Source organism: Pleurodeles waltl, chromosome 3_2 (assembly GCF_031143425.1).
Source record: "Pleurodeles waltl isolate 20211129_DDA chromosome 3_2, aPleWal1.hap1.20221129, whole genome shotgun sequence".
NCBI lineage: Eukaryota > Metazoa > Chordata > Amphibia > Caudata > Salamandridae > Pleurodeles > Pleurodeles waltl.
The window spans coordinates 117,294,758-117,318,756 of record NC_090441.1 but is presented as its reverse complement, the minus strand read 5'-3'; positions in this window follow the sequence as shown (position 1 = coordinate 117,318,756).

Below are 23,999 nucleotides of genomic sequence, written 5' to 3'. Positions count from 1 at the left end.
CTGGGCCACCCCCCCCCTTTCCTCAGTATTGAGCCCTTTTTTGGCTATTTGGGGTAGTTTGCACTTATGCCTTCATAACTTTTTGTCCACATAAGCTATCCATGCCAAATTTGCGTCCTTTTTTCCCAACATCATAGGGATTCTAAAGGTACCCAGAGTTTCTGAGTTTCCCTGGAGGAGACCAAGAAATTAGCCAAAATACACCCACTTTTTTTTTTTTTAATGGGAAAAAAGGGCTGCCGAAGAAGGCGTGCGGTTTTTGATTTTTCCCTGAAAATGGCACCAACAAAGGGTTTCCCAGCTTTCAGGAACAGGCAAAGTTGAATCAGAAAACCACAATTTTGGCATTTTACTGGGACATACTTCATTTTTACAATTTTTGGTGCTTTCAGCCTCCTTCCAGTTAGTGACAGGAATGGGTGTGAAACCAATACTGGATCCCGGAAAGCTAAGCATTTCTGAAAAGTAGACAAAATTTGGAATTCAGGAAGGGGTCATTTGTGTAGATCCTACAAGGTTTTCCTGCAGAAAATAACAGCTGAAATAAAAACAAATGAAATTGAGCTGAAAACAGCCATTTTTCTTTATGTTTTACTCTGTAATGTTTTCCTGTGATGTCAGATGTTTTAAAGCAATATACTGTTACGTCTGCTAGACTCTTCTGGTTGCGGGGATATATAGGGCTTGTAGGTTCATCAAGAAACCCTAGGTACCCAGAGCCAATAAATGAGCTGCACCTTGCAATAGGTTTTCATTCTATATACGGTTATACAGCAATTAATTTGCTGGAACATTGTAAGGAAATGCCTCCTTGGCACGGTTACCCCCCTGACTTTTTGCCTTTGCTGATGCCAAGTTATGATTTGAAAGTGTGCTGAGGCCTGCTAACCAGGCTCCAGCACCAGTGTTCTTTCCCTAACCTGTACCTTTTGTCTCCACAATTGGCACACCTTGGCATCCAGGTAAGTCCCTTGTAACTGGTACCAAGGGCCCTGAAGCCAGGGAAAGTCTCTAAGGGCTGCAGCATGTCTTATGCCACCCTGGGGACCCCTCACTCAGCACAGACACACTGCTTGCCAGCTTGTGTGTTTTGGTGGGGAGAAAACGACTAAGTCGACATGGCACTCCCCTCAGGGTGCCATGCCAACCTCACACTGCATATGGCATAGATAAGTCACCCCTCTAGCAGGCCTTACAGCCCTAAGGCAGGGTGCACTATACCACAGGTGAGGGCATAGGTGGATGAGCACTGTGCCCCTACAGTGTCTAAGCAAAACCTTAGACATTGTAAGTGCAGGGTAGCCATAAGAGTATATGGTTTGGGAGGCTGTCACACACGAACTCCACAGCACCATAGTGGCTACACTGAAAACTGGGAAGTTTGGTATCAAACGTCTCAGCACAATAAATGCACACTGATGCCAGTGTACATTTTATTGTGCAATACACCCAGAGGGCATCTTAGAGATGCCTCCTGAAAACATACCCGACTTCCAGTGTGGGCTGACTAGTTTTACCAGCCTGCCACACACCAGACATTGCTGGCCACATGGGGAGAGTGCCTTTGTCACTCTGTGGCCAGGAACAAAGCCTGTAGTGGGTGGAGGTGCTGCTCACCTCCCCCTGCAGGAACTGTAACACCTGGCGGTGAGCCTCAAAGGCTCACCCCCTTTGTTACAGCGCCACAGGGCATCCCAGCTAGTGGAGATGCCCGCCCCTCCAGCCACAGCCCCCACTTTTGGCGGCAAGGCCGGAGGAGATAATGAGAAAAACAAGGAGTCGTCACTGGCCAGTCAGGACAACCCCTAAGGTGTCCTGAGTTGAGGTGACTCAGACTTTTAGAAATCCTCCATCTTGCAGATGGGAGGATTCCCCCAATAGGATTATGGATGTGACCCCCCTCCCCACAGGGATGAGGCACAAGGAGGGTGTAGCCACCCTAAAGGACAGTAGCCATTGGCTACTGCCCTCCCAGCCCTAAACACACCCCTAAATTCAGTATTTAGGGGCTCCCCAGAACCTAGGAAACTAGATTCCTGCAACCTGAAGACGAAGAAGGACTGCTGACCTGAAGCCCTGCAGAGAAGACGGAGACACCAACTGCTTTGGCCCCAGCCCTACCGGCCTGTTTCCCCACTTCGAGGAAAAACTGCAACAGCGACGTGTCCCCCAATGTCCAGCAGCCTCTGAAGCCTCAGAGGACTACCCTCCATCTAAAAGGACCAAGAACTCCAGAGGACAGCGGCCCTGTTCCAAAGAAACTGCAACTTTGCAACAAAGAAGCAACTTTTAAAAACCACATGTTTCGCACCGGAAGTGTGAGACTTTCCACTCTGCACCTGACGCCCCGACTCGACCTGTGGCAAACTAACAGTCCAGGGAGGACTCCCCGGCGACCTCAAGCCCATGTGTAGCCAGAGTTGACCCCCCCCGAGCCCCCACAGCGACGCCTGCAGAGGGAATCCAAAGGCTCCCCCTGACTGCGACTGCCTGCTTCAAAGAACCCAATGCCTGGTAAACACACTGCACCCACAGCCCCCAAGACCCCCAGGTGGCCCTCTTCCTAGCCCAGGTGGTGGCTACCCCGAGGAGCCCCCCCCCCCCCCTGCCTGCCTGCATCGCTGAAGAGACCCCTGGGTCTCCCATTGAAACCTATTGCGAACCCGACGCTTGTTTGCACTCTGCACCCGGCCGCCCTTGTGCCGCTGAGGGTGTACTTTCTGTGCCTGCTTGGGTCTCCCCCCCCCCCCCCCCCGGTGCCCTACAAAACCCCCTGGTGTGCCCTCCGAAGTCACGGGTACTTACCTGCTGACAGACTGGAACCGGGGCACCCCTATTTCCACTGAAGCCTATGTGTTTTGGGCACCACTTTGACCTCTGCACCTGACCGGCCCTGAGCTGCTGGTGTGGTATCTTTGGGGTTGCCCTGAACCCCCAACAGTGGGCTACCTTGGACCCAACTTTGAACTCTGTAAGTGCTTTACTTACCTGTGAAACTAACAAATACTTACCGCCCCCAGGAACTGTTGAATTTTGCACTGTCCAATTTTAAAATAGCTTATTGCCATTTTTGCCAAAACTGTACATGCTATTGTGATGATTCAAAGTTCCCAAGATACCCGAGTGAAATACCTTTCATTTAAAGTATTCTTGGTAAATCTTGAACCTGTGGTTCTTAAAATAAACTAAGAAAAAATATTTTTCTATATAAAAACTTATTGGCCTGGAATTGTCTTTTGAGTGTGTTCCTCAATTATTGCCTGTGTGTGTACAACAAATGCTTAACACTACCCTCTGATAAGCCTACTGCTCGACCACACTACCACAAAATAGAGCATTAGAATTATCTCTTTTTTTGCCACTATCTTACCTCTAAGGGGAACCCTTGGACTCTGTGCGTGCTATTTCTTACTTTGAAATAGTACATACAGAGCCAACTTCCTACAAATATAAAGAGTGAAAAATAGGTATCAAGAAAATCTTTGTATTTCCAAAATGGGCACAAGATAAGGTGTTGAGAAGCAGTGGTTATTTGCACATCTCTGAATTCCGGGGTGCCCATACTAGCATGTGAAATACAGGGCATTTCACAAATAGACGCCTTTTTTTACACACTGTTTTACATTTGGAAGTAAAAAAGGTAGAGAAAGACAAGGGGCAATAACACTTGTTTTGCTATTCTGTGTTCCCACAAGTCTCCCGATAAAAATGGTACCTCACTTGTGTGGGTAGGCCTAGTGCCCGCGACAGGAAATGTCCCAAAACATTGTGGACACATCACATTTTCTAAAAGAAATCGGAGCTGTTTTTACAAAGTGCCTAGCTGTGGATTTTGGCCTGTAGCTCAGCTGCCACCTAGGGAAACCTACCAAACCTGTGCATTTCTGAAACCTAGACACCTAGGGGAATCCAGGACGGGGTGACTTGTGGGGCTCTCACCAGGTTCTGTAACCCAGAATTCTTTGCAAACCTCAAAAGTTGGCAACAAAAACAGTTTTATTTCTCACATTTCGGTGACAGAAACTTCTGGAACCACAAATGTCCTCCTACTTAGCGTTCCCCCAAGTCTCCCGATAAAAATGGTACCTCACTTGTGTGGGTAGGCCTAGTGCCTGCGACAGGAATGGATCACACAAGGGTCAATGGTAGTCCTTGCATGAGGGCTACTGTTAACCCTGGAGTGATCATTCCAGATGCAGGCACACAAGCGGGGTTGTATTTTTATCAGAAGTGGAGAAACACTGGGTGGTAGGAAGTTTGAGGATCTCTGCACATTCCTGTAGTTTATGTGATTAAAAAAAAGGAAGGAAAAATAGTGGTTTTAATCAATGTTTCACTTTTGCAGGGTATTCTGGGTAAGAAAACTCTTACGTGGGCTGCCTTGGGTATCTAGTTTTCAGAAATGTCTGCGTTTGGTTTATTTCCCTATATGGCTGCCGAGACCAGGACCAAATACTTACGTGACTGTCTTAAAAAACGAGGCTGTTTTGTGGTAGATCATTTTAATGTCTCCACAATCCGTTTTGGGTACTTCCCTGTTGTGGTCACTTGCCCACTCACTAAAGTGAGGCAGTTTTTCGCTGGAGACTTAGTGGAACGCCTAATGGTAGAAAGTTTGTGGCTCCCTGCAGATTCCTGGACTTCTGCTCATTGGAATGCAAGGCAAATGTGTTTCTTAAGCACATTTTGTGATTTCAAGGGGATTCTGGGTGAAGGAAAACTGGTGAGAGCCACGCAAGTCCTACACCCTTGGACTCCCCTGGTACTAGTTTGTTAAAGTTAACCCACCACTCACACTGGTTGGTTTCAGCACCTCCAGAAATTATGGTTTCAAAGCATGAATACTTATCAAAGTATCTGAGTATTGAAACCAAGGTTTCTGAAGGTGGGCCATAAAGCTGCGTCCAGGCACCAACCTATTTATGGTCCTTTCACACTCCAGCCATGCACAACAAACCAGCCTTTCATACCGCCAGCTACGTGCCCAATCCAACCAATCACTGCACTCACATTAACTTACTGCTGCCAGACAAGGGCCCATCACATTCACACGCCACAGAACGGAATAAGTTTGACTACATTTTACCACCTGTCAAGTAACTGCCTCCTTCTTCCTGAACATTACCAAATGCATGCGTAACAAACCTTTACTAATGACTCCTGTGACAGCCACCCGAGGCTCAGGAAAACATGTTTTTCATGCGCCTTTAACGCACTCACTGTGCTCAATCCAACTCCTTCCAGTTTGTGGGTGCAAGTTGGGTGTGTCCGAGTATGCCGTGCAAAGCGATTTCTCGAACTGAGTGAGCATATCTACCTTTGAAACTAAGGGAGACATGCTGTGGATTTCTCATGATTGTTCCTAAAGAGAAGGCCATAGGCTATGAAAAAAGGGTAGTGTTTGGCGCACAGGGGAGTCCATGAGAACGTAGCATATGTCCCAGCCAACATTATGTGCAGTGATGTGACTGTAATGCACTTATACAGCAAACTGAACATCTACTAAGTTCTGATGGAGGATGAACATGAAAAGCAGGTCAAACACTGACCTATACAAGTCATTCTCCTTCAGTGCTGGGATGGCACCCATGGGTTTGAATCCATAGGTATAGACGATGTACATCTGTACTACCTTTACTACCTGTGCAATATCGCTGTGAAGGCCCACCTACTATAAGCTTTCCTTACCCATTCATGTCTCTGTTCTCATCAGAGTCCTGGTTAATCCTGTATAATAGCCAAGTGAACCTATACTAGTTTGTGGATGCAAGTTGGGGGTTTCCAAGTATGCCGTACAAAGTGATTCCTCGAACTGAGAGAGCATATCTACTGTTGAAAGTAAGGTAGACATGCTGGTGAAAAAAAGGGTACTCGGTGACAATGGGGCATATGTTCTGTCCACTAGTATATGCAGTATGGGGAATATAATGCATGTTAATTGAACAAAACACTTACCACGTTCTGACGGTGGATTTAGCTCTCAAGCAGTCTAAAGGGAAGTCCATGATTAAGTAGATGAACTAAAATTCTGAGGCTCCCTGTCTAACGAAGCAGTGGCCCATGGACGTTCAGCATCCATGCACTGCCACTGAAAGGATTACCCAACGGCAGCTCAAGCTCAGTCGATTTCCCAGAACTTTGCTTTAGTATGATACAACGTAAAGTAGGGATACAGAGGCCTGGTTGTGATGGAAACTGGGGACAGTAATACCGACTCTCCTGCCGCTTTCCATGCTTTGAGCACACTTTACAGCGACAACATGGACGATCCTTTTTTGTGATGTTTTAGGAATGCGATCAGCAAAGTGTCGCTCCTGCAGCCTTCCCACATCCTCCAGAACATATGAGGTGGAGGCTGCTGCTGCTGCTTCTGTAACAGCAGTGAGGCTTTCAATTACAGACAACTGGAAGTCAAGGAAAGTCATGAGTCTTCCTGTGGTTGTTTGATGGTAAACAACATACGCATTATATGTTGCCATCTGAATCAGGTGGGTAAACAGTTTCTTGTACCAAGTGCGAGTTTTACGACAAGCATTGTATGGTTGAAGAACCTCATCATTCTTGTCCACTCCGCCCATGTACTTATTGTAATCAAGTATACAGATGGGCTTGTGGACTTTGGCCATCTGACCCCAAACCGTGATGGGGGAAGTGCTCTCATCATAAATTGTAGTGAGCACGTATATATCACGCCTATCCAAAAACTTGACTGCGAGCAATTCGTTAGAACACAATGCAGTACTCTGATTTCTGGAGCTTCTTGCAAACAAGCTCCTGCGGGAATCCTTTGCGGTTACAACGAACTGTACTGCAGGCCACAGTTGCAGCTTTGTAGAGCTCAAAGAACAGCTCTACTCCTATATAGAAATTGTCCACATAAAGGCCCTAAAGTGCCCCCACCCCCCTCAGAAATTGGTCTGCATGCAAATTTGTTTGCTGCATAATTTTCTGAAGGAAGTCAACATCCAAAAATAGATGGATGTAGTCGACTGGCAAAAAGTTAGCTGTATCAACTTTACATCCAGCATCACCAGTAAAAGGTGGAATTTGGGGCTGAACTAAACAGGGGGCTGCCAAGAGAGCACTCTCTTCGTGCTTGTGACTGCACGCACCTGCTCTCTGGGTTTGGCTAACCCAATGTTGTCCCACTGCACAGAATGTGCTTGCGAAGGGACAGCATGGCTGTCGTCATTGTCTCCTTCAGTCTCACTGGAAGAGGTGTCGTCGGATGGGACTCCACCGACTGAAAAATAACTCCCAGATTCTGCCCCATTGTCCTCTCCCTCAGATGCTCTCTCAGTCTCTGAGCCCACATCGGAACTGTCCTCCATAACCCGAGTTAGGGTTTGATCAGCAGTCGTCCAACAAGACGCCATCTCTGCTACTGGCTAAACTGTCCCTCTGAATTACTAGCCTACGTAGAAGGCAGATAGTCACAAAGTTGCTCGTGGGTATGTTTGATGTGTCCAATAGGAAATGTCGTCACCTTACATTCGCTTCTTCTCTAGTTCGGCAGATTCTCTAAAAACACTGAAAAAAACAAAAAAGAATGTATTACTTCACCTTACCACATACCCATCATCACAGCCTTTAGCACTGGTGGCACCCAGTGCGACAGTCATTTTTTGTGCTCTGCTTCCCATTACCTCCTCTTCTAATTCCCTCAGTACCACCCAGCAAAAGTGCCGCTCATATCTCCATAGGCCCCTTCGCATAACATTTGTTTTAAAGCGCAGGTAACGCTTGCCTTTACTGATCCACTCAGCTAAATACATATAAATGTATATCCTTTGCAGCAGGACAATAAACCATCTGCGCTACTTTATGGCAACTGCCACTAGACAAAAAGACATATATATATACACACACACATATCACTTTTATATATGTGTGGTTAGATATCACTTTTATATATGTGCGGTTTCCCTCGGGGGCCCATTATGGCTCCCGGAAAACAACACCTGGCCGACCCCCCCCCCCCCCCCCCCCAAAGCAACCCAAACATAAATTTTTTAAACATGTTAACAAGGGGGCCGACCCCCATACACCCAAAGAAGATCCCTGGTGTCTAGGGGAGTTTCCTGGCCATGGATTGCAGCCGCGCTGCGATCCATGGCTAGGAAACGGTGCCAGGGAGGCATCGATGGAAAGGGGAGAGTCTCCCCTTTCCATCGATGCCTTCATGGCATCTGGTGAGGCCATTTTGGCCTTTTTTCCCCACCAGAGTAGGAAGAGGACGCCTACCTGCTCCTCTGCTGCTCTGGTGGGGAAAAATGTGACGTCAGCGTGCCATCACAAAGGGGCAGGAGGGGCGAAGGGGGGAGACGCGGAAGTTGTTCCACGTCTCCTACACACAAAAAAATATATACAAAATCCTCCGGTGCATTGCACTAGAGGATTTTTTTAACCCCCTCCCTGGTGTCGGCCACTGGTCGTGACCCGCACCAGGGAGGCAGTGCGGGAGTGGAGATGTGATCCATATACTGCATGTGTTGGGAGATTCTACACTATTGAATATAAACATTTATGTGTATTGTCTGTGGTTTTCCAGTTAGAGTATTATTTAGACTCCTAGAGTGCGTAAAAGATGACATTGATGTACATCTGCAGTGTCTAATTTTAACTGATTGTTGTTAATACATCTAAAGCTGTTGTAGTAAACCTAAGAGGGATATGAAAGATTTCTAGAGTGTGAGCAATCCTTTATTTCCAAAACTGTACAAAATGTGTGCTAGATTATTAGTTTTACAATTTCATCAAGTGTCGTGAGGTAGAAGGTGTAGTTTCTGGTAATGGCTAACAGTCCAGTAAAACTCTTTGTGTAGAAGCATACATTTGTTTAACCCGTTCTGTGCCCAGGACGTAATGGTTACGTCCTGAGGCACAGTGCTGCTGTGCCCAGGATGTAACCATTATGTCCTGGGCACACGGCCCAGAGGGAGTGCTAGCCGTGAGAAATTCTCATCCGATCACGTGGGGGAGGCCGAGAGAGGCTTCAAAGGGAAGGAAATATATTTCCTTCTCTTTGAAGTCTCTCTCTGTGTTTTGGCAGCCGGATTGAAAGCAATCCGGCTGTCAAAACGCCCACTAGACACCAGGGATGTTTACAAAAAAAGGAAATCGGCATAAGGGAGCGACCCCTTGGGCAAGGGTCGCTCCCGGGGGGCATTTTTTTTAAGGCCTTTTCTGCCCCCCCCCCCCCCCAGGGGCAGAAACCTCTAGGCACCAGGGATAAAAAAATGTTTTAGTTCTAGGCGCCAGGGCAATTTTTTTTGTTTGTGTTTTATTTTTTTTTGTTTGTATTTTTTTTAGGAGGGGAGCGACCCCTTAGGTAAGGGTCGCTCCCCTGGAGGGGCAAATTGTATTTAGACCATTTCTGCCCCCCTTGTGGGCAAATCGGCCGATTTTAGGTGAATCTGCCCCAAGGGGGACAGAAACCACTAGGCACCGGGGATCTTTTTTTTTTTTGCGGCGTCATGCAAGGGGAGCGACCCTGTAGGCAAGGGTTGCTCCCCGGGGGGGAGTTGGTGGGGGGGGGCAAATTTATTTTAGGCCATTTCTGCCCCCCCTGGAGCCGGCTGAGCTAGAGGCCAAAATCCACAGGTAGGCACTTTGCAAAAAACACCTCTGTTTTCTGTGAAAAAATGTGATGTGTCCACGTTGTGTTTTGGGCCATTTCCTTTCGTGGGCGCTAGGCCTACCCACACAAGTGAGGTACCATCTTTATCGGGAGACTTGGGGGAAAGCTGGGTGGAAGGACATTTGTGGCTCCTCTCAGATTCCAGAACTTTCTGTCACCGAAATCTGAGGGAAAATTTGTTTTTTTTAGCCAAATTTTGAGGTTTGCAAAGGTTTCTGGGTAACAGAACTTGGTCAGAGCCCCACAAGTCACCCCATCTTGGATTCCCCTAGGTCTCTAGTTTTAAAAAATGCACAGGTTTGGTAGGTTTCCCTAGGTGCCGGCTGAGCTAGGGGCCAAAATCTACAGGTAGGCACTTTGCAAAAAACACCTCTGTTTTCTGTAAAAAAAAAAAAATGGGATGTGTCCACATTGTGTTTTGGGCTATTTCCTTTCATGGGCGCTAGGCATACCCACACAAGTGAGGTACCATTTTTATCGGGAGACTTGGGGGAACGCTGGGTGGAAGGAAATTTGTGGCTCCTCTCAGATTCCAGAACTTTCTGTCACCGAAATGTGAGGAAAATGTTTTGTTTTTTTTAGCCAAAGTTTGAGGTTTGCAAAGGACTCTGGGTAACAGAACCTGGTCAGAGCCCCACAAGTCACCCCATTTTGGATTCCCCTGGGTCTCTAGTGTTCACAAATGCACAGGTTTGGTAGGTTTCCCTAGGTGCCGGCTGAGCTAGGGGCCAAAACCTACAGGTAGGCACTTTGCAAAAAGCACTTCTGTTTTCTGTAAAAAAAAAAAAAATAATGGGATGTGTCCACATTGTGTTTTGGGCCATTTCTTTTCGTGGGCGCTAAGCCTACCCACACAAGTGAGGTACCATTTTTATTGGGAGACTTGGGGGAACCCTGGGTGGAAAGAACTTTGTGGCTCCTCTCAGATTCCAGAACTTTCTGTCACCGAAATGTGAGGAAAATGTGTTTTTTTAGCCAAATTGTGAGGTTTGCACAGGATCCTGGGTAACATACCTGGTCAGAGCCCCACAAATCACCCCATCTTGGATTCTCTAGTTTTCAAAAATGCACAGGTTTGGTAGGTTTCCCTAGGTGCCGGCTGAGCTAGAGGCCAAAATCTACAGATCTACAGGTAGGCACTTTGCAAAAAACACCTCTTTTCTGTAAAAAAAAATGGGATGTGTCCACGTTGTGTTTTGGGGCATTTCCTGTCGCGGGCGCTAGGCCTACTCACACAAGTGAGGTATCATTTTTATCGGGAGACTTGGGGGAACCTAGAATAGCAAAACAAGTGTTATTGCCCCTTGTCTTTCTCTACATTTTTTCCTTCCAAATATAAGAGAGTGTGTAAAAAAGACGTCTATTTGAGAAATGCCCTGTAATTCACATGCTAGTATGGGCACCCCAGAATTCAGAGATGTGCAAATAACCACTGCTCCTCAACACCTTATCTTGTGCCCATTGTGGAAATACAAAGGTTTTCTTGATAGCCATTTTTTACTCCTTATATTTCAGAAAATTAATTGCTGTATACCCGGTATAGAATGAAAACCCACTGCAGGGTGCAGGTCATTTATTGGCTCTGGGTACCTAGAGTTCTTGATGAACCTACCAGCCCTATATATCCCTGCAACCAGAATAGTCCAGCAGACTTAACGGTATATTGCTTTCAAAAATCTGACATTGCAGGAAAAAGTTACAGAGTAAAACGTAGAGAAAAATTGCACATTTTTTCACCTCAATTTCAATAATTTATTTTTTCAGTTATTATTTTCTGTAGGAAACCCTTGTAGGATCTACACAAATTACCCCTTGCTGAATTCAGAATTTTGTCTACTTTTCAGAAATGTTGCGGTTTCCGGGATCCAGCATTGGTTTCATGCCCATTTCTGTCACTGACTGGAAGGAGGCTGAAAGCACAAAAGATCGTAAAAATGGGGAATGTCCCAGTAAAATGCCAAAATTGTGTTGAAAAATTTGGTATTCTGATTCAAGTCTGCCTGTTCCTGAAAGCTGGGAAGCTGGTGATTTTAGCACCACAAACCCTTTGTTGATGCCATTTTCAGGGAACAAACCACAAGCCTTCTTCTGCAGCCCCTTTTTCCCATTTTTTTTTAAAAAACGAAATTTTCACTGTATTTTGGCAAATTTCTTGGCCTCCTTCTGGGGAACGCACAAAGTCTGGGTACCTCTAGAATCCCTAGGATGTTGGAAAAAAAGGACGCAAATTTGGCGTGGGTAGCTTATGTGAACAAAAGGTTATGAGGGCCTAAGCGCGAACTGCCCCAAATAGCCAAAAAAAGGCTCGGCACAGGAGGGGGAAAAGGCCTGGCAGAGAAGGGGCTAAGATAGATTAGAGATTGTCTGGCCTATGAAGGAAGATTTACTTATTAATGACCAGGTGTCTTCCAGAAGTAACCTTTCTTGTTTTGTCAACCAGTCTGATTCCATTTAATTTTGATTGGTTGTGTCAGGTTGTGTTGAACCAGATGGAATATTTGATAGATTTCCGAAACTAGGTGACGCTTAGACTTTACTGTCATGATTAGATTGGAATGCTTTAGTTCCTTATCAAAGTTTAGTTTAGATGTTGATGTGTTGAATTTGAGGAAATCTTGAATTCTGCCGGAATACATTTGAATTTGTTTTTGAAAACAAGTGTCGATTAGCTATAGGACCTAGGCTTTCTAACCAGACTATTCCTTTAGCTATCCATGTGTGCAAAATGAGCTAGAGAGTTCTATATTTTGATTTTGTTGTTGAGCCTGAGCGGGGCCAGGCTAGAAATTCTAAATTCTATTTTGCTGTCTAATGAAGTCAAAGCAGTGTTTGTGTCTCACAATATCAGTTTGGAGAGATGAGGATTGGTCTTGTAGGTTGCATATAATTATACTAGCCAGTGGCCTTTAAGTGGGATGTTTTAAATGTTTACCCAATGTGAGTCTCTAAGGAAGAACCAGAGTGCACTTCATCTTACAAGCAGAGGAGTAGGATAGCTTTTGAAGGCTGCTAGGGCTTTTGATTAGTCATGTTTTTTTCAGGAAGATGCATGGGTTTTTGCCCTCGTATAGAAAGTCGTTAAGAAGCCTATCCTTTTTTTAGGTCACAACCTACCAGACAGCACAGCTATATGGTTTGCTAAGGACATCATTGCTAAAACACATTGGCAAAGCCAAGATCTCTTGCATAGACGAGACCTGTTGGCTTTGCCAATGCTTGTTTCTTTTCGTTTTCAAACTTATTTCGAGAGTCTAATGGGAACCAGACTGATCAGTCAGTCCTCTGGTTAATTATCAGCCTTGTTGGTTCTTCCATGCCCCACCATGATAGGCATTTAAGTGATCAACTCTCACAAATATTTTATTTATTTTACTTATTGTGTTTCTCTTTCTGTCAGGTCATCATTAAACTCCATTCATTAGTATTTTAGGAAGCTTGGTTGCCAAGCTGAAGGCCTATTTTGTGCAATGGATATTCAGAGTTCTCGCCTTCGATTTATCCTTACTCAAAATGGACCGAGAGGCTGCAGCATAACGTTCAATTGTGTTTATTGGTATAAACTAGAATATCATATACATAAGCTGAGGGTTTATAAGCTATAGTATTCACGATGTTCGTTCCAGATAGTTCAGGGTTTGTTCTTATGGATTCTTATAGGGGTTGTGTATTCAGTAAGAAAATTGTGATCATAGGCAATCCTGTCCTGCGCCATTGTTAAGTTGAAAAGGATGTGAAATGGCTCCCCGATATTTAAACTTTGCAACAAGTTCAGCATAGCAGGCTATGAATTGGCTTATGTAGAGATTCTTGAAAAGCATTGTCTCTAGAATTGTCTGTATTCCAGTTCTATTTCTTTTTTTTTTTTTAAAGATGTTTTTCATTGAGTCAAATACAAGAACATTAACTTAACATTGCCAGGACAGAGATATGCAGTTGTGAATATATATATGCATAAGGAATATTGTACTTGTAAATGCATATTTAAACATGTACATGAATTAGGCATATACAGCAATATAGTATCAAAGACTCCAAGTTTGAATAAAGAAAGAAGAAAGGGAGAGGGAGAAGAGCTTTAGGGATAGAAAAGGGAATCAAGTGATAGCCACGTGGAGAGAGAGGCAATAGGCATTAGTTACAGCGAATGTAAGATGAAATAAGTATGTATAAGAAGAAAAACAGGAAATATATTGACATTTTTTTAAAAGGAGGAGAAAAATCAATTTCCTTCGCAGTGCGTGAGAGATAGTTACTTAATGGCAACCATAGCTGATGACGTTTGAAGAACGTTCCTGGTGAATTAAGCTTGTAGCTGTCAAGTCTATGATGATAACATACAGAATCCCACCACTGTCTGAGAGTAATGTTCTCAGAAGATTTCTAGTTAGAAGTAATAATAGAGATTGCAATAGAAAGCAAAAGGTCCACCAATTTTCCAAGAGGCCTGAATGAACTCCAGATATCATGTATGCCTCCCAAAAACAGTAATTCATATGACATTGGTAAGGAGATCTGAGCTATTGCCGAAATGCGAGACCATATTGAGGACCAAAAATAAGATAGGGATGGACAGGAAAAAAACATGTGAAAGTCAGTACCCTGCTGAGTGTGGCAGCGCCAACAATTGTCATTTTGTGTAAGTTTGAATTTGTAAAGGCGTACAGGAGTGTAGAAAAGTCTATTATAAAAAAAATATAGGGTCTGTGTGAGGCTTGCAGTGCGTGCAGTGGAATGTATCTTATACCATATTCTATCCCATAAAGAAGTTGGCCAAACAACACCAAGATCTGATTCCCACAATGTCTCAATAGGTGATTTGAGTCTAGGTGAAACAGACGTTCTTAAAAGTTTATAAATTCCAGCTGCCCTAGGATAATTAGAAGTTACAATCGGTGTGGAGATGATGCAAGAGAAGAATGATTATGATGTATACGTTTATTGAGGGCCTCTTGGACTAGCGTAGAAAGAATGATATATTGGGATTTCATGCGAATAGGGAGATTATAAATTGCTGAGAGAGTAGTAAAAGGGATGATAGAGTCTTTATGATATAATTGGGAAATGAGAAGAATACCTTTAGTCATCCAAGCCTTCCAACACAAGGTTTTACCTTGTTTCCTAAGCGAACTATTGTGCCAAATAGGACTGTTAAAGAATTGATTAATGGGGGTAAGATGCAAAATAAAAAAAGGTTTCAGTAAGTTGACTGAATGGGAGATAGTGCTGGGCAACCTGAATTTTGGGGGCCGAGACATAAATATAATGTGTTTATGGGAAAAGGGAGAAATAAATGTTTCTTCCAAAGAGAACCATAGCTTTTTAGGGCCATCATTGAGTGTAGATAAATAGGGAAGTATTTGCTTAATGCCAAAAGATTTGTGATAAGTTATAAAGTCAGGGAAATTAACTCCACCTTGTACTTTAGGAAGTTTTAATTTCGAGAGAGAGATTCAGGATTGTTTACCGTTCCACAGGAACTTGGATAGAATTTTATCAATTGAACTAAAAAATAGTTTAGGTATCTTAATAGGAAGCATCATAAGGAAGAAGTTAATGATAGGGAGAAGCATCATCTTAATGGTGTCCAAGCGGCCCCACCACGTGAGATATAACGGAGACCATTTCTGTGTGAGATCTACAAGCTTTGCAGATAGGATTTCTAAATTAGTCCTTAATGTATCCTTGAGAGTAGTGCAGTACCATACCCCCAGGCATTTAATCTTAGAAGAATTTCAAGATAATCCTGCATCAAGGAATACAGAGCCAGTGCAATGAGCATTAAGTGGTAAGACCACTGTTTTGTCTATATTAAGTTTATAGCCAGATACATCAGAATATAAGTTGAGCTCATGCAGGAATGCTGGAAGAGAAGTGTCAGGGTGAGACATGAACAAAAGAATATCATCAGCATATGCCATAAATTTGATGTGTGCATTATTAATTTGAAACCCCGTAAATTGTTCAGACGTTTTTAATTGGTATAGAAAAGGTTCGAGAGCCAAAATAAATAGTAAAGGAGATAATGGGCATCCCTGACGAGTACCCCTTTTAAGAGGGGAAAAAAGGAGATCGGATACCGTTTGTTATAACCGAGGAACATGGTGAGTAGTAAAGAATGGATATAAAATGTCGGAATTTAGTACCTAGTCCATGCCATTCCAATGCTTTCGACAAGAAACCCCAGTAGACCCTATCAAAGGCCTTTTCTGCATCCAATGATAAAGCTGCCAGAGAAATCTTGATACCTTGTTAATAATATTTAAAAAAGTACGGGAATTATCTGCTACATTTCTATAAGGGATAAAACCAGATTGATGAGAATCAATAAGGTCAGGTATATATGGGTGTAAACGGAGAGCTAAAACTTTGGCATAGAGTTTACAATCAGTATTAATTAAAGATATGGGTCTATAATTTTTACAGTCAGTCGCATCCCGATCTTTTTTGGGAATAAGACAAATCATGGCCTCCGTAAATGAGCCAGATGCAGAACCTGACATTATAAAATGATTAAGTAATTGAAAGAGTTTGGGGAAAAGAGACTTAGCAAACTGAATAAAGAATTCTACTGTGAAGCCATCTGGGCCTGGAGCCTTACCCTTGGGGAGAGATTGTAAAGCTGTATATAGTTCGGTAAGTTGTAGGGGTTGGTCTAAAGATGAGAGGTCAATCTGCAATGGGTCCCTTGGTTTGAGATTAGAGAAATATTGGTTGAGAGATTCAACTGTTGGTATGTGTTCTGGAGTGTACATGTCCTTATAGTAAGAAGCGAAGCACAATGCTATATCTTTATCTCTAAAGTGTTTAACACCATTGTTATCTGTGATAGATTTAATAGTTGTTTTTTCTTTTCTTTGTTTCAAATATCGAGCTAGAAGAGAACCAGCTTTATTGTTACCACCATAATATCTGGCATTTATTTTCAGGAGGGTGCCGCATGCTTGTTCAGTGGTATATTGGTTAAACTCCATTTTAGCTGAGACTAGTACTTCAAGATGTGATTTACTAGTTTTGTGAGTATAGTATTCATGTTCTAGGGACTTTATATTTTCAAGGATGGAAGTCGATTTTTGTTGAGCAGACTTTTTTTTTTGAGTGAGCGTAACTTATGATGAAACCCCTAGAGGCTGCTATGAATGCATCCCACACAAAATGAAATGATAGTTGATCACTATCGTTGATGTGAAAGTATTCTTCTATAAACTTACTGTAGGAAGCGATAAAAGTAGCATCTGAAAGTAGAGAGTTATTAAACCTCCATGAAGATGTTTTAGAACCATTAAGAAAAAGATCAAGGTCAGTAATCACAGGTGCATGATCTGAGATCAAAATAGCACCGATTTCAGAGTTGACCATATGTTGCAATAAACCTTTACTCAGAAAGATATAATCAAGCCTGGAATGGGAATGGTGGGTAGGAGAATAAAAAGAGTATTCCAAGAGGTTGGGATTGCATACTCTCCAGGAATCAGAGAGAGAATGGTGTAAAATAAAGTTTTTAAAAGCTTTGTGGGAGGCATGTGGAAGGAAACGTGACGTGGAACGTCTGTCCAAAAATGGATCGAGAATTTGGTTGCAGTCCCCACCTATTAGTAAATTGTTTGAGGGATGTTCAGAGACAATATGTGAAAGATTCTTCCAAAAATTTGGATCTGGATGTTTGGGGCCGTATATATTAAGGATAGTAAGAGAAATATTGTCAATTGTAAATGTAACAAGTACCCAGCGACCTTCTGTATCTTGATGCTGTGAAATTATGGTAGGTTTGAGAGATTTATGACAGAGTATAATTACCCCATTTTTGTTTGTGATTGAAGGGGAGTAGAAAATGTCCCCCACCCATTGTTTTTTAAGCTTAATTGCCTCAGAGTCGTTGAGGTGAGTCTCTTGCAACAAAGCAATGTGGCATTTCAAACAAGCTAGGTGAGATAAGACACGCTGACATTTAATTGGGTGTTTAAGCCCCTTAACATGCCAAGTAACAGTTCTAAGTTGCATAACAAGAAGTATTAATAAACAACTGTTGTAACAATGAAAAAACTAGGCATATCAATTTTGCAAAAGCAAAGAAATGAGGAAGAAACAAGATAGTAAAGAAAAAGAAAAGGAGGAAGATGGCCTCCAGAATTGTATATACATGGATGTGGCAATACAGGGACTAAAGTCCACGAAAGCTAAAAAAAAAAAAAAAAAAAGATAGAAAGTGAATACCCCGAAAGGTAGAGGGACAGCGGAGAACCTGAAAAGACAGGCAAGAGTGGCTTCAGCACAAGAAAAGTGATATTAGATATTAAAACATATGAAGGCGAGTTTCATGGAAGGAAAAAAAAAAAAAAACATACAAACGAAAAATGTACAATTCAGGAGACCAAATAACGTAATAACTACAGTAAAGGACTGTGACATGAAAAACAATAAAAATCAAAGCTTAACAGTGGAACGTGAAGGAGAACAGTTTGGATGGTGAGAAAGGGATACGGTTGGGAAAGGAACATGAGGATTGCACAAAGAACACTATCTAAAAAAAAAAAATATATATATATATATATATATATAAGAAAATAAGAAGATGCAGAGATGGAAAACCATGGATATAAATATTAAACATAACCATTACTATTAAACTGTCCAGAAAAAAAAAAAAAAAAAAAAGACATTAAAGATAAATGAAATTATATCTTCAAGTAATTGCAGATGCTCCTAGGTCCATTGCTTCTTTTTTGTGTTGGTTAATAAACGTTTGTAGTGCTGAAGGTTCCTCAAACGAGTAAGATTTGTCCTTGAATGTCATTTTGAAAAGGCATGGGTGAAGAAGACCATTTCGAATATTCAAGGATTTGAGTTGTGGACGTAAGTCCAAAAACTGTTTGCGACGTGCAACTGTAGCAGGAGAGAAGTCTTGTGTGAAAAATACTTTATGACCTGACCATAGCAAAGGGCCCATCTTTTTGGCTTCCGAGAGTATTTGCATCAAGTAAGTAAATTGGAGAAAGAGAATAATAATTCCTCTAGGATGTGCACGAGGGCCAGTTGAAGTCTGTGGACCTAAACGATGTGCCCGTTGGATAGAGAGGGGAGAGGTAGGAGGCAAGCAAAGAATTGAAGGTATTGCTTTTTGAAGGAATGCAATCATGTTAGAGCCTTCAGAACCTTCTGGAATCCCAAAAAAGGCAAAGATTATTTCTCCTATTTCTGTTTTCTAAGCTTTCAGTAAGCTTTTTAAGTTGAGCTATGTCTTTAGAGATCTGAGGATTGACAGTGTTACAATCTTCAAGGCTACTGACTCTCTGTTCCAGAGTACAAATTCGTTGTTCGTATTGGGGCCATTGCTCCTCAATACGTTGCAAAGAGGCATTAGTGTCCATCATAAAGGGCTTTAGTGCACGCAGTTCCTCCATGACATCATCTAGAGTAAGATGTGTAGGTGATTTTTGAGGGAGAATCAAGGTCTTTTTTTGGGCGCTTGACGGAGGAGGTGTTAGATGTTTTTGTCGCAACTGCGCCAGCAGCATGAGATGAAGAGGTGCCATCCTTTAAAAAGACTGCAGTACTATCCATTGTTAAAGTTGATGGTAGAGAAGATTTAGTTATATGTGTGCGCACCACTCGAAGAGGATTATTAGACTTGGAGAAAGATGATGACTGGCAACTCTGAGAATTATGTGGTCTCCCCATAAAAGCCAGCAGCAATTTGGTAATAGGAAGCCAGCAATGTGAGGTGTTGATGAAATTATATTACAATGAGAAGCTGCTGCCAGAAGTTTCCAGCAACATAGCAAAATATAATAACAAATATATAAATAGAAAATCCTAAATTATTCTCTCATAACAGGCATGACAGAATACCACAAGAGCAAAGCACTTTACTGTACATAGTCAAACAATTGGTGACTAGTTTTAAGGGAACCTTCTGAAAAGGAACAAAATCCCCTCTGTCAAAGGAAAGCATTTACCATTTACTGAAAGTTGAAAACCTCAGCTAAATGTGTTTGAAGAGAAAGGTCAAAAGTTCAGCTGGCTGTCAGAAGGTAATAAATATTCCATTGCAGAGGAAACTAGATTTGTAGAATCACATCCAGGCAAGCAGTTAAAAGTCAAATAGAAACATTTCTGTGAAAGTTTAGGTTTGTGCAGAGGCTTATGGAGTGAAACGCAAAGCAGATAAATAATTACCTCAGGACCTCACATGAAGTCTCTGAAATGACTTCAAAACTTGATGTCTCTGTAAGATAAAGGCATATTTATGCAGCCTCAGTGCTTTGGTGCTCAAAAATACTGAAGAAATTAATAATTTTGATGTGAAAACATCTCCTTTCCAGGAAGTGCTGAAGCCTCACGGAGCTCTAAAGAGCAGCGGCCATCTTGCGTGACCTCCAGCCACGCCCCCCCAGTTCTATTTCTTTAATCTCTGTTTCTGGTGTAGCTAGCTTCAGATTGCCATCTCTATTCTTATTGGCCATGCTGCCTCTACTAGTAACTTTGAACACATCCCACAGAAGTAGGTGACCGGTATGGGAGTTGCATGATCTCTGAAGTAATTTGTCATGGCCACTTTGAATGCATTACCATTCTTTTCATCAGTCAACACTTCCTTGTTCATCATTCAATACCAGTTTACTATCTTGTCAGAATCTTGTCTTGGAGAACAGAATTTACAGTTTGAGAGTCTCTCCATTGTCTCCATGGTACAATCTAGATGTATACTGAAGTCTTCTCCCTAATAATACTAAGGCTTCTTGTAGGATCAGGTGTAGCTTTTACCTAGCAAAGCCCAGATATCAGAGTTGTCTGCATTTAGTGCATTCCTATTAATTGTGATTTATTCTTGTTATCACTGAGGCTTTTGATATTTTGCTGTTATGGCTGCTGTATCTTTTTATCATTAGCTGGCATGCAATTAACTTCATTATTCCTGTTATTTCTAAGAGACATACCTTTTTTTCCAACCTATCTTAGTTTCTTGTAGATAAATGTCATCTCCTTTTAGTTTGACAGCAGTACGAGATTTTGGATCTCTTTAAAGTTATTTTAGTCATTTAACGCAAAAGAACAGAAACCCAATTTTCTGTGTGTGTTTTTTTTTTCCTTTTTTCCCATTTAGGGTAATTACGTCATCAGTGAATTTTATTGGGAGTTTCTGCTACAGTGAGTGTATGAATCTAATCATGACTTGTTTTCAAGAAAGAATTGAATAAAGTGAAAAAACAGGTGAAGGCCCTGTGTATCCTGAGATTCCCTTAGGTCTGATTGTTGTAAAGATGTGTTGCTCATTCCATCATGCATTATTTCAAAGGGAAAGAATAGAGTGGGCAGCAGTAGGAAAGCCATAAATTTGGAATAAAGGGGGTAGGAAGAACCCAACCACTCACAATTTGCCCCATACATGCCTCGAAAGATGTACTATTTTATCAGGTCAGGCTATTTTCAGGACCTACTTGCCCCTTCTGGTAGGTTGACAAAGAACAGGTGTTTTGTTCAGTCAGAAAACGAAGGAGCAATAACAAGACTTAAAGGTGTCCTTATCTTGTCACATTTGCTCTGTGTTCAGAGACAGACGTCAAAAGTCATTTTGTCGTCTTACAATTACTTTTCCTTCTAACTACAAAGTTCCAGGATTTTGTAAGGATAATTGTCTGACCTGCTGTACAAAGAGTGTGACATGAAATGAAATGCTGTAGGGTGACAGGTTTTTCCTAATACATAACATTTAAATAACTAAGTCAACTGTACAAACATTTCAAAATATACTTCAGTAGTTGCGGAAGCCCATATTTTAATAGGAAGAAAACAGATCACTTTACTTGGTGATGTGCTAATGATAAATGTTTTCTGAAACCCAATTTTCACAGATTATTGTTAAAGCACTATATAGTTTTATTAGTAAAACTGCAAGTTAGTGGGATGGTTTTTGGACTTTCTTGGAAACTTACCGTCTGTAAACGACAGTGTGCTACCATATCATGCTTTAGTAATATATTTATTAAAAGTGAGTGTTTAAATATAAACTGAGAAACACTCCTGCCTGGTGACAATGCTTTTAGAAACTAAGAGGCAAGTCATGGATCATGTGTATGCTGTACGTGGGCTAGATTCTTATTATACATGGAGCAAATGTTTATTTAATCAAACAAAAGAGGATTTCTTTTTGTACAGCAGAAATGCTGAACTTGCATGTTTGAAGGTGCACTCATGTGAGAATGAAAAAAAAGTGACTCTGTAAAACAAAATATTTGGCTAGGATCACACAATTTGAGACCTGTTTACCGGTCAAGTACATTACAATTAGGTCGAGTAGATTATTCAAATTACTCGACCTGCAGGTCTAGCAACATTTCTATGATTTCTTTTTAGGCCTGCCATCCATCAACCAGGATAGTGTACGTGGGTCACAAACGAAGAGAGAAACCCTCACCTCTAATGAACATCTATGGAGAAGGACCTGACGGAAGGTGAAACCTGATGTATATAATAAACAAATGTTCTGTGTGTGTGGGCCGTTGTGAAAAACCATTAGATGTTGAATGAAAAGCTTACTATGCAAGTATGATGAAACCATTAGAAATATTTTACATTCAAGTTGTAGTACCACATTAAGGTAGTGAAAACAGAATTTATAATAATCAATTAAATATTGAATCTCTTGCCACCCTAGTATAGACTAACCTGGTCCCTTACAACTGGAGTTACTTTACTTAAAGGTCTGTGGTTCTGTGTCCATTTCCCACTGATATGTTGTTCAAGCATCGTGAATCTTGTGATCCTTAACTTTGCAGCATCTACAAATTAAATTAGAAGATTCATGTTCTTGAGTCTTGGTCTGAGAGCTAGAAAGCCCTTTTGGGTGAGGACTATTTCTTTGGAGTACTCTTGAGAGAAGGTAACTTTTTTGATTTCTTGTAGATACTGTTTGTTACGTCATGTGGTTTAGAATGATTTTTTTGTGTTGATAGCTAAGGGGTTTACCTGTAATGGTTCTTGGGTATTTGATATTTTGCAGCTTGTAGGTGGACACTCTGGGCTCTTTCCATCTCACAATTATTTTTGAAGTTTATACCCAAGAATGTTTGAATCTTTGATTTTAAAATTTTGCACAAGAGATGGAGTTCTCTTCAGCACCCTCTGGATACCCAAATATTCTTAGGTTGCTTCAATAGTTGGTCTTTTTTTGAGTGACATGCACTTGACTTTTGCTGAAATTATTTATTTTCACGTCTCCAAGATTGCTTATCCTGTTTTCCACCTAAAAAATCCTCACCATGATCTGCTTGATATAACTACAAAGGCAAATAAGCCGTCAGAAGGCATACTGACTGATAACAAAGAGTCTGTGCACAGTCCGTATCACCCCCAAGGGTGACTCTTGGCAAAGGGTGCAGTCATCACTGAAATCACAGGCAGGAGGATTGCCACTAGGCAGTCCCAAGTTTGTTGCTGATTGTGGAGCAGCACATTAACCGCATTAGGCACACAGCCATACTCTGCGTCCGTCTCTGTCAGATAAAGGTGCATGGTGGCACAGACCAAGACATTGTATCTTATTGATAATACTGGCCCAGATGGCCTATTTACCGTAGTAACTCCAGTTCTGGAATGTTTTAGGGAGAGCTAAATGTGTTGCAAGTATTTTAAGAGTTCAAAAGCGGTAATTTTTCATTTGCATCCTTCACGCACCACTCGGCCAAAAACAAAAAAACTAGGAATGCCAGTTGGTGGGCATACAAGAGTGCACTTTCTTCAATTGTATATTACAAGGTGGTACCTCTAATCTCTGTTCATGCCACTTGTCCAAATGAGTTTGGCAAATTGATGCTTCTTCTAATTAAGAAGAAAGTAAAATTTCGGATTCCTTGCGGTGTCATTCAGTGACTTCACAGTTTTACAACCTGTGATTACTAATTGGGTAGCTGGATCAGTTAACAGTATTGAAGGCAGACATTTGTGAATAGCTAAGAACTACTCTGAAAAAGAACAGGCTATGGGTGTGCAAATCGCGAGTTAATTTCAAGGACTAATAGTTAAGAATTCTCACTGATGAAACTTTTCTGAAAACCAAATGTGTGCAGGTGGCACAGTTGATTTTGTCATAATGCTGTGCGATATGAATATGTGTATGTATACTGCCCACTGCCAGTTGTCAGTGGGTCATTATAGTTAGGGCCACATTGCCATAGGAAAAACCATTTTTTTTCCCTAATACCTTTGATGCTGTTTTATGTTTATGTAACTTTCCAAAAAAAAGTTTTCTTCCACCACTGCTCTTAACTAGAAAGTATTTATTTTAGGTGAGTGGGAGGGGGCTGTCAAGCGGGGCTGAGAAAAGGTGGGGGGGGTTAAAATGCGTTTTCCCGCTTCATTTTTT